Source organism: Pseudophryne corroboree, chromosome 5 (genome assembly GCF_028390025.1).
Source record: "Pseudophryne corroboree isolate aPseCor3 chromosome 5, aPseCor3.hap2, whole genome shotgun sequence".
NCBI lineage: Eukaryota > Metazoa > Chordata > Amphibia > Anura > Myobatrachidae > Pseudophryne > Pseudophryne corroboree.
Genome location: NC_086448.1, coordinates 207,754,643 through 207,771,045, shown reverse-complemented (window position 1 = coordinate 207,771,045; position 16,403 = coordinate 207,754,643).

Sequence of the window (16,403 nt, the reverse complement as noted above, 5' to 3'; positions counted from 1 at the left end):
ACCACGGGTAGGTGGTATACAATTATGGATGGACTGCCGAGTGCCGACACAGAGGTAGCTACAGCCGTGGACTACCGTACTGTGTCTGCTGATAATATAGACTGGATGATAATGAGATGAAATCAATATATATGTATATATAATATCACTAGTACTGCAGCCGGACAGGTATATATATTTATTATGTAACGACTGATGACGGACCTGCTGGACACTGTCAGCTCAGCAGCACCGCAGACTGCTACAGTAAGCTACTATAGTAGTATGTATAAAGAAGAAAGAAAAAAAAACCACGGGTAGGTGGTATACAATTATGGATGGACTGCCGAGTGCCGACACAGAGGTAGCTACAGCCGTGGACTACCGTACTGTGTCTGCTGATAATATAGACTGGATGATAATGAGATGAAATCAATATATATGTATATATAATATCACTAGTACTGCAGCCGGACAGGTATATATATTTATTATGTAATGACTGATGACGGACCTGCTGGACACTGTCAGCTCAGCAGCACCGCAGACTGCTACAGTAAGCTACTATAGTAGTATGTATAAAGAAGAAAGAAAAAAAAAACACGGGTAGGTGGTATACAATTATGGATGGACTGCCGAGTGCCGACACAGAGGTAGCTACAGCCGTGGACTAACGTACTGTGTCTGCTGATAATATAGACTGGATGATAATGAGATGAAATCAATATATATGTATATATAATATCACTAGTACTGCAGCCGGACAGGTATATATATTTATTATGTAATGACTGATGACGGACCTGCTGGACACTGTCAGCTCAGCAGCACCGCAGACTGCTACAGTAAGCTACTATAGTAGTATGTATAAAGAAGAAAGAAAAAAAAAACCACGGGTAGGTGGTATACAATTATGGATGGACTGCCGAGTGCCGACACAGAGGTAGCTACAGCCGTGGACTACCGTACTGTGTCTGCTGCTAATATAGACTGGATGATAATGAGATGAAATCAATATATATGTATATATAATATCACTAGTACTGCAGCCGGACAGGTATATATATTTATTATGTAATGACTCATGACGGACCTGCTGGACACTGTCAGCTCAGCAGCACCGCAGACTGCTACAGTAAGCTACTATAGTAGTATGTATAAAGAAGAAAGAAAAAAAAAACCACGGGTAGGTGGTATACAATTATGGATGGACTGCCGAGTGCCGACACAGAGGTAGCTACAGCCGTGGACTACCGTACTGTGTCTGCTGATAATATAGACTGGATGATAATGAGATGAAATCAATATATATGTATATATAATATCACTAGTACTGCAGCCGGACAGGTATATATATTTATTATGTAATGACTGATGACGGACCTGCTGGACACTGTCAGCTCAGCAGCACCGCAGACTGCTACAGTAAGCTACTATAGTAGTATGTATAAAGAAGAAAGAAAAAAAAAACCACGGGTAGGTGGTATACAATTATGGATGGACTGCCGAGTGCCGACACAGAGGTAGCTACAGCCGTGGACTACCGTACTGTGTCTGCTGATAATATAGACTGGATGATAATGAGATGAAATCAATATATATGTATATATAATATCACTAGTACTGCAGCCGGACAGGTATATATATTTATTATGTAATGACTGATGACGGACCTGCTGGACACTGTCAGCTCAGCAGCACCGCAGACTGCTACAGTAAGCTACTATAGTAGTATGTATAAAGAAGAAAGAAAAAAAAAACCACGGGTAGGTGGTATACAATTATGGATGGACTGCCGAGTGCCGACACAGAGGTAGCTACAGCCGTGGACTAACGTACTGTGTCTGCTGATAATATAGACTGGATGATAATGAGATGAAATCAATATATATGTATATATAATATCACTAGTACTGCAGCCGGACAGGTATATATATTTATTATGTAATGACTGATGACGGACCTGCTGGACACTGTCAGCTCAGCAGCACCGCAGACTGCTACAGTAAGCTACTATAGTAGTATGTATAAAGAAGAAAGAAAAAAAAAACCACGGGTAGGTGGTATACAATTATGGATGGACTGCCGAGTGCCGACACAGAGGTAGCTACAGCCGTGGACTACCGTACTGTGTCTGCTGATAATATAGACTGGATGATAATGAGATGAAATCAATATATATGTATATATAATATCACTAGTACTGCAGCCGGACAGGTATATATATTTATTATGTAATGACTGATGACGGACCTGCTGGACACTGTCAGCTCAGCAGCACCGCAGACTGCTACAGTAAGCTACTATAGTAGTATGTATAAAGAAGAAAGAAAAAAAAAACCACGGGTAGGTGGTATACAATTATGGATGGACTGCCGAGTGCCGACACAGAGGTAGCTACAGCCGTGGACTAACGTACTGTGTCTGCTGATAATATAGACTGGATGATAATGAGATGAAATCAATATATATGTATATATAATATCACTAGTACTGCAGCCGGACAGGTATATATATTTATTATGTAATGACTGATGACGGACCTGCTGGACACTGTCAGCTCAGCAGCACCGCAGACTGCTACAGTAAGCTACTATAGTAGTATGTATAAAGAAGAAAGAAAAAAAAAAAAACCACGGGTAGGTGGTATACAATTATGGATGGACTGCCGAGTGCCGACACAGAGGTAGCTACAGCCGTGGACTAACGTACTGTGTCTGCTGATAATATAGACTGGATGATAATGAGATGAAATCAATATATATGTATATATAATATCACTAGTACTGCAGCCGGACAGGTATATATATTTATTATGTAATGACTGATGACGGACCGGCTGGACACTGTCAGCTCAGCAGCACCGCAGACTGCTACAGTAAGCTACTATAGTAGTGTGTATAAAGAAGAAAAAAGAAAAAAAAAACACGGGTAGGTGCTAGGTGGTATACAATATTATATATATATTATATACAATTACATATATATATATATATATATATTAAACTCATAAACTGGTGGTGATTATTAAACTGGTGGTCAGGTCACTGGTCACACTATCAGCAACTTGCAAGTAGTACTCCTGAGTCCTAAGCAGACAATCACAATATATATTATACTGGTGGTCAGTGTGGTCACAAACAATGGCAGTGTGGCACTCTGGCAGCAAAAGTGTGCACTGTACGTTATATGTACTCCTGAGTCCTGAGTCCTGCTCTCAGACTCTAACTGCTCCCCACTGTCAGTGTCTCCCCCACAAGTCAGATAATACAGTCACACTATCTCTATCACTTCAGCAAGTACTAGTAGTAGTAGTACTCCTCCTAATGCTCCACAAAATTACTACTGTGTCTCTCTCTGTCTCACTCTCTTCTCGAATCTCTATAAACGGAGAGGACGCCAGCCACGTCCTCTCCCTATGAATCTCAATGCACGTGTGAAAATGGCGGCGACGCGCGGCTCCTTATATAGAATCCGAGTCTCGCGATAGAATCCGAGCCTCGCGAGAATCCGACAGCGTGATGATGACGTTCGGGTGCGCTCGGGTTAACCGAGCAAGGCGGGAAGATCCGAGTCGCTCGGACCCGTGTAAAAAAAATTGAAGTTCGGGCGGGTTCGGATTCCGAGGAACCGAACCCGCTCATCTCTACAATACACTGACTTCACTGGACTGGATAGCACAACACAACACCACCTTATACAGCTACACTGGATATATGGCAGCAGAGGACACCAACACTGTGTCTGACTGGACTGATGCAGCACCATACACTGACTACACTGGACTGGACAGCACAACACAGCACCACTTTATACAGCTACACTGGATATATGGCAGCAGAGGACACCAACACTGTGTCTGACTGGACTGATGCAGCACCATACACTGACTACACTGGACTGGACAGCACAACACAGCACCACTTTATACAGCTACACTGGATATATGGCAGCAGAGGACACCAACACTGTGACTGGCTGGACTGATGCAGCACAATACACTGACTACACCGGACAGCACAACACAGCACAAGACTCGCCACCCCACTTTCCCGCCACCACACAGACACTGAACACTGAGGACACGTCCTCTCAATACACTCTCTGAGACTGGAGTGAAAATGGCCGCGACGCGCGGCTCCTTATATGGAATCCAAATCCCGCGAGAATCCGACAGCGGGATGATGAAGTTTTGCTGGAATCGGGTTTCCGAGTCAGGTGGGAAAACCCGAGCCGGGCTCGGAACCGAACTCGGAAGGCAAAGTCCGGTAGGGTTCGGTTCTCTGAGAACCGAACCCGCTCATCTCTAGTAATGTTAATGTTAGTCTGAGATATCGCCATAAAATGCCCAATGTTTTCTTTCAGCTTTTCACTGTTTTATATTTTTATATTGATGTAACCTTTGCTCTGTTCCTTTTCTATTTTCCCTGAAGTCCATTGGGACATATGAAACCCACTAGAACAGATGTAAAACATCTCCAAAAACAAATATCCTTTCCTACACCGTTATTCTTTATTTTTTTAAATTATGATTTTTATTTGGACACAAAGAAAATTGCGTTTACAAGATACATTACAATATGGGAGTCCCAACATGGAGAAAACAGTAGAGTGTGTGGTATTAAACATTTCAATAACTCTATCACCACTAATGATAAGTTCTGGTGATGGTTCCAAGAAGTGGGTTACTCCAACATTTCGGTGCATGCTGTTCCGGAAGATAAGAAAGAAGAGAATTATAGGAGTAAACAAAACCTTGTAGTTGAGAAAGGTTGGATAAAAGTCCATTGTCCAAGTTTTACAATTTTTAGGTATAGTATAAGTATAATAGGGTATCATAACAAGTATAATCAGTTATAAACAGATAAACTCAAAAAATAACCATAGGTATTCATATGTTATGTACTAGTCATGAATGTCAGGTAAAAACATATATGATATGGAGAATATTGGAGAAGGAAAAAGAGCTGTATGATTTGAATGTTTATATGGGGGGGAGGGGCAAAGAGGAGAGAGATATACTAGATGAGATTGGTTATTGGAAAATGGGGGAGAATGGGGGGAAGTGTGCTCTGAGTCAAAGAAGGGAGGACTTCAACAGGGTTTTATGTGGACACCGTTATTCCTTAATAAAAAGTATCTCAAATACCGGTGTGTATGCAAAATAGTCATATGTCTACATTTACACAAGTTGTATATTTTCTGCTTGGATTAGAGTTGATTTTGCAATCAAAGCTGAATATTCTGCAGCCAGACATACAGGGCTAAATTTACTAAGTGGCAGGTGTGGTGGCATTTAGAGCCCACTGGAAACCGCTGTGCAGGGATGGTGGTTTTCATGTCAAATTCCTATACTTTCTTGTCTAAACATAATCTGCTGTCGATCCCCATCGGACTGGAAATGAAATCCTGCCATGGCAATTGAATTGCTCCCGAAGACTATTGAGAGCGTAAGTACCAAAAGCAATTCAATTAGCATAGTCTGCTCTCAGTGCCCGCAACTTAAATCAGAGCTGCTCCACCTTAAGAGGTGCAAGCGAAAATAGCATAATTAGTGCTACTGTAAATGCCTGTTAGAGCACAGCACATATTACTCCTTGAGCCTCACGCTTGTTTGAATCTGCCCTTTCAGTCCCTTCTGCCACCCATAAGCACTGCAGAACACAGGTTCTTAAACTCAGTCCTCGGGACCCTAAACAGTTCATGTTTTCCAGGTCTCTTCACAATATCACAAGTGATATAATGAGCACCGCCTGTGGACACTTTAAAACGTGTCAGTGAGTAATGAGTACACCTGTGCTCCTGCTAGATGATCTGAGTAATGTGTCAGTGAGTAATGAGTACACCTGTGCTCCTGCTAGACGATCTGAGTAATGTGTCAGTGAGTAATGAGTACACCTGTGCTCCTGCTAGATGATCTGAGTAATGTGCCAGTGAGTAATGAGTACACCTGTGCTCTTGCTAGATGATCTGAGTAATGTGTCAGCGAGTAATGAGTACACCCGTGCTCTTGCTAGATGATCTGAGTAATGTGTCAGCGAGTAATGAGTACACCTGTGCTCGTGCTAGATGATCTGAGTAATGTGTCAGTGAGTAATGAGTACACCCGTGCTCTTGCTAGATGATCTGAGTAATGTGTCAGCGAGTAATGAGTACACCCGTGCTCCTGCTAGATGATCTGAGTAATGTGTCAGCGAGTAATGAGTACACCTGTGCTCCTGCTAGATGATCTGAGTAATGTGTCAGTGAGTAATGAGTACACCTGTGCTCCTGCTAGATGATCTGAGTAATGTGTCAGTGAGTAATGAGTACACCTGTGCTCCTGCTAGATGATCTGAGTAATGTGTCAGTGAGTAATGAGTACACCTGTGCTCCTGCTAGATGATCTGAGTAATGTGTCAGTGAGAAATGAGTACACCTGTGCTCTTGCTAGATGATCTGAGTAATGTGTCAGCGAGTAATGAGTACACCTGTGCTCCTGCTAGGTGACCTACAAAACGTGAACTGTGTGGGGTCCTAAGGACCGAGTTTGAGAACCACTGCTGTAGAAAATAAGTTGAAAACATAAGTGTAAAGAAACAATATAAGGGAGGCACTACAGTATCGGTCTTTTGAGTGAGAGGGTAAGTTCTCCCCTTTTTTGCCGGAAGCAGCATTTTTTCAGATAGATTGTCTCAGGTTTTTTGTGCCCAATTTTTCTGCATTTTGATAACATAAGTATTTCTAAGTTTCATATATGTTTGCATTGTTAAGATTCCAATGGATAAATGAGTAAGAAGAGCAATGTATAAAGTGTCTGATGAGGAAAGAGGCAAAGATGTTGCAATAAGGAACTTCCCCTAGTGATTATTATTTAGCCATAAAAACAATGTAGACATGGGGTGATATACTGTACATACTGTATGAATGCAAGAGATAGAACAGCATTCTTTGTCATAGTTTATACTCTCTGTTCTGTTTATCAAACCAAAAACGCAGGTTTGTATTTACACTTGGCAATCGATGTGACTAGTAAGAGAACCTGGAACACATCTTCCAGTAAGCGATAACAGCAGGCAGTGTGAATGTGTGGACGTGAACTACAGTATGTGAGCAGCAGGTACATACCTTCACATTCATATAAAAATTCCAGATGAAAAATGCTTGTGTCACATCATAAAATGCATATAAACATTAGACCAGACAGCCATTCTCAAAGGAAACTATGAAGATTGTATTTGTTTGAGTTTTTATTCATTTTTCTTCTCCTTTGCAGTTCAAAATAAGTTAAACAATTTTAAGCTTCTCTGCAGTGATAAGGGTCCACTGTTTTGCAGAGACTGTCAACCTTAATGGAACAGTGTAAATAACAAACAACAGTTATGGCTGTATGCACACTCCTGATATAAATAAGGATGAGTGTGAAATATATAACAAATTAAAGCATGCATCAAGTTAAGAGACGTCCACCCATATAAATTATTGTATATTAAACCTCCTGTCCTAAATATCAAAAAGACCGGGAACGGAAACCTAAAAATCTGACAGTCTAAAACATATTCAACCCCTAGGCCCCTCTCTGACGCCACACCACAGCCAGTTGTTACCAGAATTTCAGTGTTTCCTACACGAGCGAGGTTCGGTTTTACTCGGTTTTACTCGGTTCTCAAAACGGCATCTTATTGGCTATCCAAAACACGTGACATCCGTGAGCCAATAAGATGCCGTTTTGAGAACCGAGTAAAACCGAGTAAAACCGAGTAAAACCGAATCCGCTCATCACTATGTATGGCTTGTCATTTTTCAAGAGCACCAATCGGTCAGTGCAATCAGTGCTCCTGACACACGACCAGCTCGCACTATGGGGGTAATTCAGAGTTGATCGCAGTAGTAAATTTGTTAGCAGTTGGGCAAAACCATGTGCACTGCAGGGAGGCAGATATAACATGTGCAGAGAGAGTTAGATTTGGGTGGGGTGTGTTCATCTGAAATCTAAATTGCAGTGTAAAAATAAAGCAGCCAGTATTTACCCTGCACAGAAACAAAATAACCCACCCAAATATAACTCTCTCTGTGAATGTTATATCTGCCCAACCTGCAGTGCACATGGTTTTGCCCAACTGCTAACAAATTTGCTGCTGCGATCAACTCAGAATTACCCCCTATAGGTACTGAAATTGAAATATCATCTAAGGTAGGTATGTCACCTGCATAACTTCAGACATTCATGCCTCAGACATTGAGGTAAATGTACTAAAGCTTCTGAAACATGGTGATGTTGCCCATAGCAAGCAATCAGGTTCTGTCTATCATTTTTCTATTGCCTTTTAGAAAATGATAGACAGAATGTGATTGGTTGGTATGGGCAATATCACCAATTCTCTGTTTTAGAAGGAAATTTACCCATAGGTTCTTGTCTGTTTGAGGAACTTGGAGCACTGACATAAAAAATAAAAATCTATATTTATGGAACTGAATTAAAAGTAAAATAGGGGCAAAACAGTTTGATCAACAACTTGGCAAAATTATGTGGATGTCCTTTGTATGTATAACGCCAGATAGAATTCTGTTATAAAACATTTTCTACAATTTAATGAGACTGAGGTGTGCAGTAATATTCACATAGACCATCTGTTACCTGTAAGCTTCTTAATATTAGTTTCAGATCTACCACAACCCCTTATTTAAAGTTTTAACAATCACATCTGTCAAACCTGCCAGCACACATCAAACTCCAAGAACTTTTAATGGAAAATAATTTGCCTTTTAAATCACTATAAGTCACTTTACATTTCTAACAATTCAAAAGCTGATAATGTAATCTGCTGATGTATGACCCATAACTGTAGAACACGTTTTTGCAATGATGCAAAGTAATAATTTAGCATGTTATTACATATCCATCATAATAACACGGTAAGTTTGGAACAGTTAGTTAGTAAAATTACTGCTATACCATGACCATCTCTCTCTGATTTTATATATATATATAAATATATATACTGCACCCTCCTACAGCTCTGCACTATGGGGGTCATTCCGAGTTGATCATAGCTGTGCTAAATTTAGCACAGCTACGATCATTCACGCTAACATAATAGGGGGGGGGGGCACCCAGCACAGGGCTAGTCCGCCCCGTATGTCAGTGCCCCCCCCCCCCCCCGCAGAAGAGCCTTTGCACTTCAAGAGTAGCTCCCGACCAGCGCAGCTTTAGCGTGCTAGCCGAGAGCTACTCGTTGCTGCGATGGCCAGACCTCATGCGCACTACTGACCTGATCGCTGCGATGAACGGCAGCATGCGATCAGGTCAGAATGACCCCCAGAGACCCTTTTGGGACAAAGATCACCCTTACCAGGGAACTTTAAAGGGGCTACTGACCTAATGCCGTTTACTTGATCAGAAACAGTGAGAGGTCACAGGTGTGATTCTTTTGAAAGGCTAAAAGGGGATTCAATGCCCCGGGACAACAGAGATTTATCTGACACCTGCTCTGCTGAGTTAAATAATTGTCACAGCCACAGATCCTCTTCAAGTCCCATCTTTGTCAGTAGTGGACTTCCCAATGAGACAAAGGGGGAAAACCGTGTTGAGATGCCGCGTTACCATTGAGGGTGAGAACTCACGGATGTCACCATACCTAAACCCTGTGCACAGGTCAGGTTACAGAACCCGTTTAAGTGGGACAGTAATAGCACTTGAGTACCTGAAGGTCACGTTACTTGATGTGGATGTGTTATGTGATGCTTATATTTTGTGATGTTTCTATGGTGTGATATTTATATTATGTGATGTTTATATTGTGTTGACTGCTACTAGGCAGTAGGTCGGTTTCAGTGGTGCTGTTGCGTTGTGCCCAGAGTAGTGGTGCCCCAATAGTTTTCACTTCGTTGGGAAACACGGTTAACAACTCCCACTGCCTGACACTAGAGAAGTGCGGTTGGCACTTTCGTGTTTTGTGTTTTGGTTTTGGTTCTAATTCCACTTTCGTGTTTTGGTTTTGGCTTGGTTTTGCCAAAACCACCCTCTCAGGGTTTTGGTTTTGGATCTGGATGATTTTTGAAAAAAAAAAAAACATAAAAAACACCTCACTATATTGTTTTTAGGCCAAAAGGTTGCACCAAGGTTGCTGGATGACTAAGCTAAGTGACACAAGTGGGCGACACTAACAATTGGCCCATCTAGGAGTGGCACTGCAGTGTCAGACAGGAGGGCAGATATAAAAAAAGGCCCCAAATAGCACATGATGCAAAGAAGAAAAAGGTGCACCGAGGTTGCTGTATGAGTAAGCCAAGCGACACAAGTGTGCAGCGCAAATACCTGGCCCATCTAGAAGTGGCATTGCAGTGTCAGACAGGATGGCACTTTTAAAAAATTAGGCCCCAAACAGCACCTCATGTAAAGATGTATAAGAGGTGCAATGAGATAGCTGTATGACTAAGCCAAGCGACACAAACAATTGGCCCATCTAGGAGTGGCACTGCAGTGGCAGTCAGGAGGGCAGATATAAAAAAGGCCCCAAACAGCACCTCATGCAAAGATGTAGAAGAGGTGCAATGAGGTAGCTGTATGACTAAACCAAGCAACACAAACAATTCCCACTGGAATTATACAGCAATATCACAGCAATATCACTGGAATTATATGGCAGTACCACTGTAATTATACGGCAGGATTACTGGAATTATACGCCATTACCACTGAAATTATACGGCAGGATTACTAAAATTATACGCCAGTACCACTGGACTTATACGGCAGTACCACTGAATTATACGGCAGGATTACTGGAATTATACGCCAGTACCACTGGAATTATACGGCAGGATTACTGGAATTATATGGCAGGATTACTGGAATTATACGCCAGTACCACTGGAATTATATGGCAGGATTACTGGAATTATAGGGCAGGATTACTGGAATTATATGACAGTACCACTGGAATTATACGTCAGGATTACTGGAATTATATGACAGTACCACTGGAATTATACGGCAGGATCACTGGACATATACGGTAGCACAGGGACACCACCACTAGACTGATGCAGGACAATACACCACCACTGAACTGATGCAGCACAACACAGCACCCTATAAAGCAGCACTGGACATACTGTATGGCAGTTTAGGACGTCACTGGACTGCACAGGACACTAACACTGGTCTAATGCAGGACAACACAGCAACACTGTAAGGGACTTAATATACAGCAGCACTGGACATATGGCTGCAGAGGACACCACCACTGTGACTGGACTGATGCAGCACAACACACCACCACTGAACTGATACAGCACAACACAGCACCACTGGACAGCACTGGACATATGGCAGCAGAGGACACAACACTGTGACTGGACAGATGCAGCACAAGACACGGACACTGAGGACACTGACAGAACGGAGACGTCCTCTCTCTACACTCTCCAATGCCGGAGTGAAAATGGCGGCGATGCGCGGCTCCTTATATAGAATCCAAACCCCGCAAGAATCCGACAGCGGGATGATGACGTTTTCCCTCGTTCTGGTTTACGAGCCAGGCGGGAAAACCCGAGCCTGACTCAGATCCTGGCTCGGGACATGGAGTCCGGTAGTGTTCGGTTCTCTGAGAACCGAACCCGCTCATCTCTACTGACAACACCAATAAACCGAGAGAGTAATAGTGAACTTTATTGCACCAGTGCAGGAGTGAGTAGATATTATTTAAAGCACAAAACAAACTGTATTTAAGATGTTGAGCTTTATACGTATAGACCACTCTTAGTAGTAGCGTTGGGACGCTCCCTTTGTAAAGTCTTGGTAGTCCAACTTGGACCATGAGTCCAGGGTGGATTAGTGGTACCACAAATAGTCGGACGCACTGTCAAGATCTAGCGATATGCACTCGTTAGGGGTACCTTGCGGATCAATTGTTATTATATTGAACGAATAAGTAAATTGCACTAAAGTAGAGATTTATACCAAAGTGTTACACTGTTACCTCATTCTACTTCAAAAGAATAAAACTTCAGCTGTTGAATATTGTTGCCCATTTTCTTGGCCAAGAAGGTTTCTTCTAACCACCGAGAATAAAGTACCTCAGCGAATACAACTACAGTGCGTCCTGCACAGAGGTAATAAGAGAATACCCCGACCCATGTACTACACATACATACACTTTATATTTGTTATTGCCATAGAGTTCTATCCCTATTTCATGTTGGCTTGTTGGCCAGTGATAAGAGCCAGTTCCTCTTAGTAATAAGAGAGTGATCCTCTCATATAATGTGAATGCCCCACAGAATCTTTGTCTATGAGATATCACATACTACCTGTTTATGGCTGAGTACCTTCTGGCATTTGAACAACATAAGGTTAAAATGTTTGACAGGTCACAAAAGCATACAAATTAACTTGCAGTTTCACTCCCATATTCTACTGTACACGAGATAATCAAATAGGACAGACATCATTCCTAAAACCCAAACAACACTGGGAGGGCATGTGCGGTTCACTGAAATTAATGTGTTTCATTTTCATGCACAGTAAAAAATATTAGTAAAACACCATTTAATAGCAATAGAAATGAAGCCTTTAGTGGACCTATAATCTCACAGGCCATTCAGCCCACAGGACTGACCCCACTAACAGCTGATTTTGCAGTTAGTGCTAGCACTCCAGGGCAATTTTTTTTAGCATGGTACTGTATACTTGTTAATCACTGTGCATGGGAATCAGACTAAAAGTGGGTACACACGTAGAGATTGGGCTCAGTGCGATGCGTGCTAGCCCAATCCTAAATAGACTGCAAGGCTCAATGAGAGCCTTGAGATCTAGCCAGATTGTGCCTGCATGCAGGCCAATCTAGAGCCGGCAATAGCGATGCACAAGGCCACACATCCCTATTGCTATGGGGTATACACACGGAGCGATGTGTGCTTAATTTCTAAGCAATCTAGTCAGATTGCTTAGAAATTAAGCAAAAACCGCTGCGTGTGTGTAGACCATTTGTCCATGTCGACCATGTCACTGTCGACCAACAGTGGTTGACATAATGACTGTCGACCATTCATACCGGAACCTGAATTATACCATTCATACCATCTGAATTATAGCCAAATAACCAAAAAAAGGCCTGTACACTGGTAAATTGCACAGAATTTACACTGTTGATTTACAAATATTTATCTTGTTTCCATAAGTGCAACTTCTTTGGTTTGGAGATTTATTAGTGATGAGCGGGTTCGGATCCTCGGGATCCGAACCCGCCCGAACGTCACCTTTTTTTCCACGGGTCCGAGCAACTCTGATCCTCCCGCCTTGCTCGGTTAACCCGAGCGCGCCCGAACGTCATCATCCCGCGGTCGGATTCTCGCGAGATTCGTATTCTATATAAGGAGCCGCGTGTCGCCGCCATTTTTCACTCGTGCATTGGAGATGATCGTGAGAGGACGTGGCTGGCGTCCTCTCAGTTTCTATGTTCAGTCAGCTGCAAATATCTGTGCTCAGTGTGCTGCAAATATCTGTGCTCAGTGTGCTGCAAATATATGTGCTCAGTGTGCTGCAAGTGCAAATATCTACGTTCTCTGCCTGAAAAACGCTCCATATCTGTGCTCAGTGTGCTGCAAATATCTGTGCTCAGTGTGCTAATTGCTTTATTGTGGGGACTGGGGACCAGCAGTATTATATAGTAGGAGGACAGTGCAGAGTTTTGCTGACCAGTGACCACCAGTATTATACGTTCTCTGCCTGAAAAACGCTCCATATCTGTGCTGCATTGTAGTATATAGTAGGAGGACAGTTCAGAATTTTGCTGACCACCAGTATAACTATATATATAGCAGTATGGTACAGTAGTCCACTGCTCTACCTCTGTGTCGTCAAGTATACTATATCATCCATACCTGTGGTGTATTTCAGTTTTGCACAGTTTGCTGTCCACCAGTATATATAATATATAGCAGTACGGTACAGAAGGCCACTGCTCTACCTACCTCTGTGTCATCAAGTATACTATCCATCCATACCTGTGGTGCATTTCAGTTTTGCACAGTTTGCTGACCACCAGTATATATAATATATAGCAGTACAATACAGTAGGCCACTGCTCTACCTACCTCTGTGTCGTCAAGTATACTATCCATCCACACCTGTGGTGCATTTAAGTTTTGCACAGTTTGCTGACCACCAGTATATATAATATATAGCAGTACGGTACAGTAGGCCACTGCTCTACCTACCTCTGTGTCGTCAAGTATACTATCCATCCATACCTGCGGTGCATTTCAGTTTTGCACAGTTTGCTGACCACCAGTATATATAATATATAGTAGTACGGTATAGTAGGCCACTGCTCTACCTACCTCTGTGTCGTCAAGTATACTATCCATCCATACCTGTGGTGCATTTCAGTTGTGCGCAGTATATATATTAGTAGGCCATTGCTATTGATATATTACTGGCATATAATTCCACACATTAAAAAATGGAGAACAAAAATGTGGAGGGTAAAATAGGGAAAGATCAAGATCCACTTCCACCTCGTGCTGAAGCTGCTGCCACTAGTCATGGCCGAGACGATGAAATGCCATCAACGTCGTCTGCCAAGGCCGATGCCCAATGTCATAGTAGAGAGCATGTAAAATCCAAAAAAATAAAGCTCAGTAAAATGACCCAAAAATCTAAATCAAAATCGTCTGAGGAGAAGCGTAAACTTGCCAATGTGCCATTTACGACACGGAGTGGCAAGGAACGGCTGAGGCCCTGGCCTATGTTCAAGGCTAGTGGTTCAGCTTCACCTGAGGATGGAAGCACTCATCCTCCTGCTAGAAAACTTAAAAGAGTTAAGATGGCAAAAGCACAGCAAAGAACTGTGCGTTCTTCTAAATCACAAATCCCCAAGGAGAGTCCAATTGTGTCGGTTGCAATGCCTGACCTTCCCAACACTGGACGGGAAGAGGTTGCGCCTTCCACCATTTGCACGCCCCCTGCAAGTGCTGGAAGGAGCACCCGCAGTCCAGTTCCTGATAGTCAAATTGAAGATGTCACTGTTGAAGTACACCAGGATGAGGATATGGGTGTTGCTGGAGCTGGGGAGGAAATTGACAAGGAGGATTCTGATGGTGAGGTGGTTTGTTTAAGTCAGGCACCCGGGGAGACACCTGTTGTCCGTGGGACGAATATGGCCATTGACATGCCTGGTCAAAATACAAAAAAAAATCACCTCTTCGGTGTGGAATTATTTCAACAGAAATGTGGACAACTGGTGTCAAGCCGTGTGTTGCCTTTGTCAAGCTGTAATAAGTAGGGGTAAGGACGTTAACCACCTAGGAACATCCTCCCTTATACGTCACCTGGACCGCATTCATCAGAAGTCAGTGACAAGTTCAAAAACTTTGGATGACAACGGAAGCAGTCCACTGACCACTAAATCCCTTCCTCTTGTAACCAAGCTCCTACAAACCACAACACCAACTCCATCAGCGTCAATTTCCTCCTTACCCAGGAAAGCCAATAGTCCTGCAGGCCATGTCACTGTCAAGTCTGACGAGTCCTCTCCTGCCTGAGATTCCTCCGATGCATCCTTGAGTGTAACGCCTACTGCTGCTGGCGCTGCTGTTGTTGCTGCTGGGAGTCGATCGTCATCCCAGAGGGGAAGTCGGAAGACCACTTGTACTACTTCTAGTAAGCAATTGACTGTCCAACAGTCCTTTACGAGGAAGATGAAATATCACAGCAGTCATCCTGCTGCAAAGCGGATAACTCAGGCCTTGGCAGCCTGGGTGGTGAGAAACGTGTTTCCGGTATCCACCGTTAATTCACAGGCAACTAGAGACTTGATTGAGGCACTGTGTCCCCGGTACCAAATACCATCTAGGTTCCATTTCTCTAGGCAGGCGATACCGAAAATGTACACAGACGTCAGAAAAAGAGTCACCAGTGTCCTAAAATATGCAGTTGTACCCAATGTCCACTTAACCCGCTCCACATGTGGACAAGTGGAGCAGGGCAGACTCAGGACTATATGACTGTGACAGCCCACTGGGTAGATGTGTTGCCTCCTGCAGCAAGAACAGCAGTGGCGTCACCAGTAGCAGCATCTCGCAAACGCCAACTCGCTCCTAGGCAGGCTACGCTTTGTATCACCGCTTTCCATAAGAGGCACACAGCTGACAACCTCTTACGAAAACTGAGGAACATCATCGCAGAATGGCTTACCCCAATTGGACTCTCCTGGGGATTTGTGACATCGGACAACGCCACCAATATTGTGCGTGCATTACATCTGGGCAAATTCCAGCACGTCCCATGTTTTGCACATACATTGAATTTGGTGGTGCAGATGTATTTAAAAAACGACAGGGGCGTGCAAGAGATGCTGTCGTTGGTCCGAAGAATTGCGGGCTACTTTCGGCATTCAGCCACCGCGTGCCGAAGACTGGAGCATCAGCAAACAGTCCTG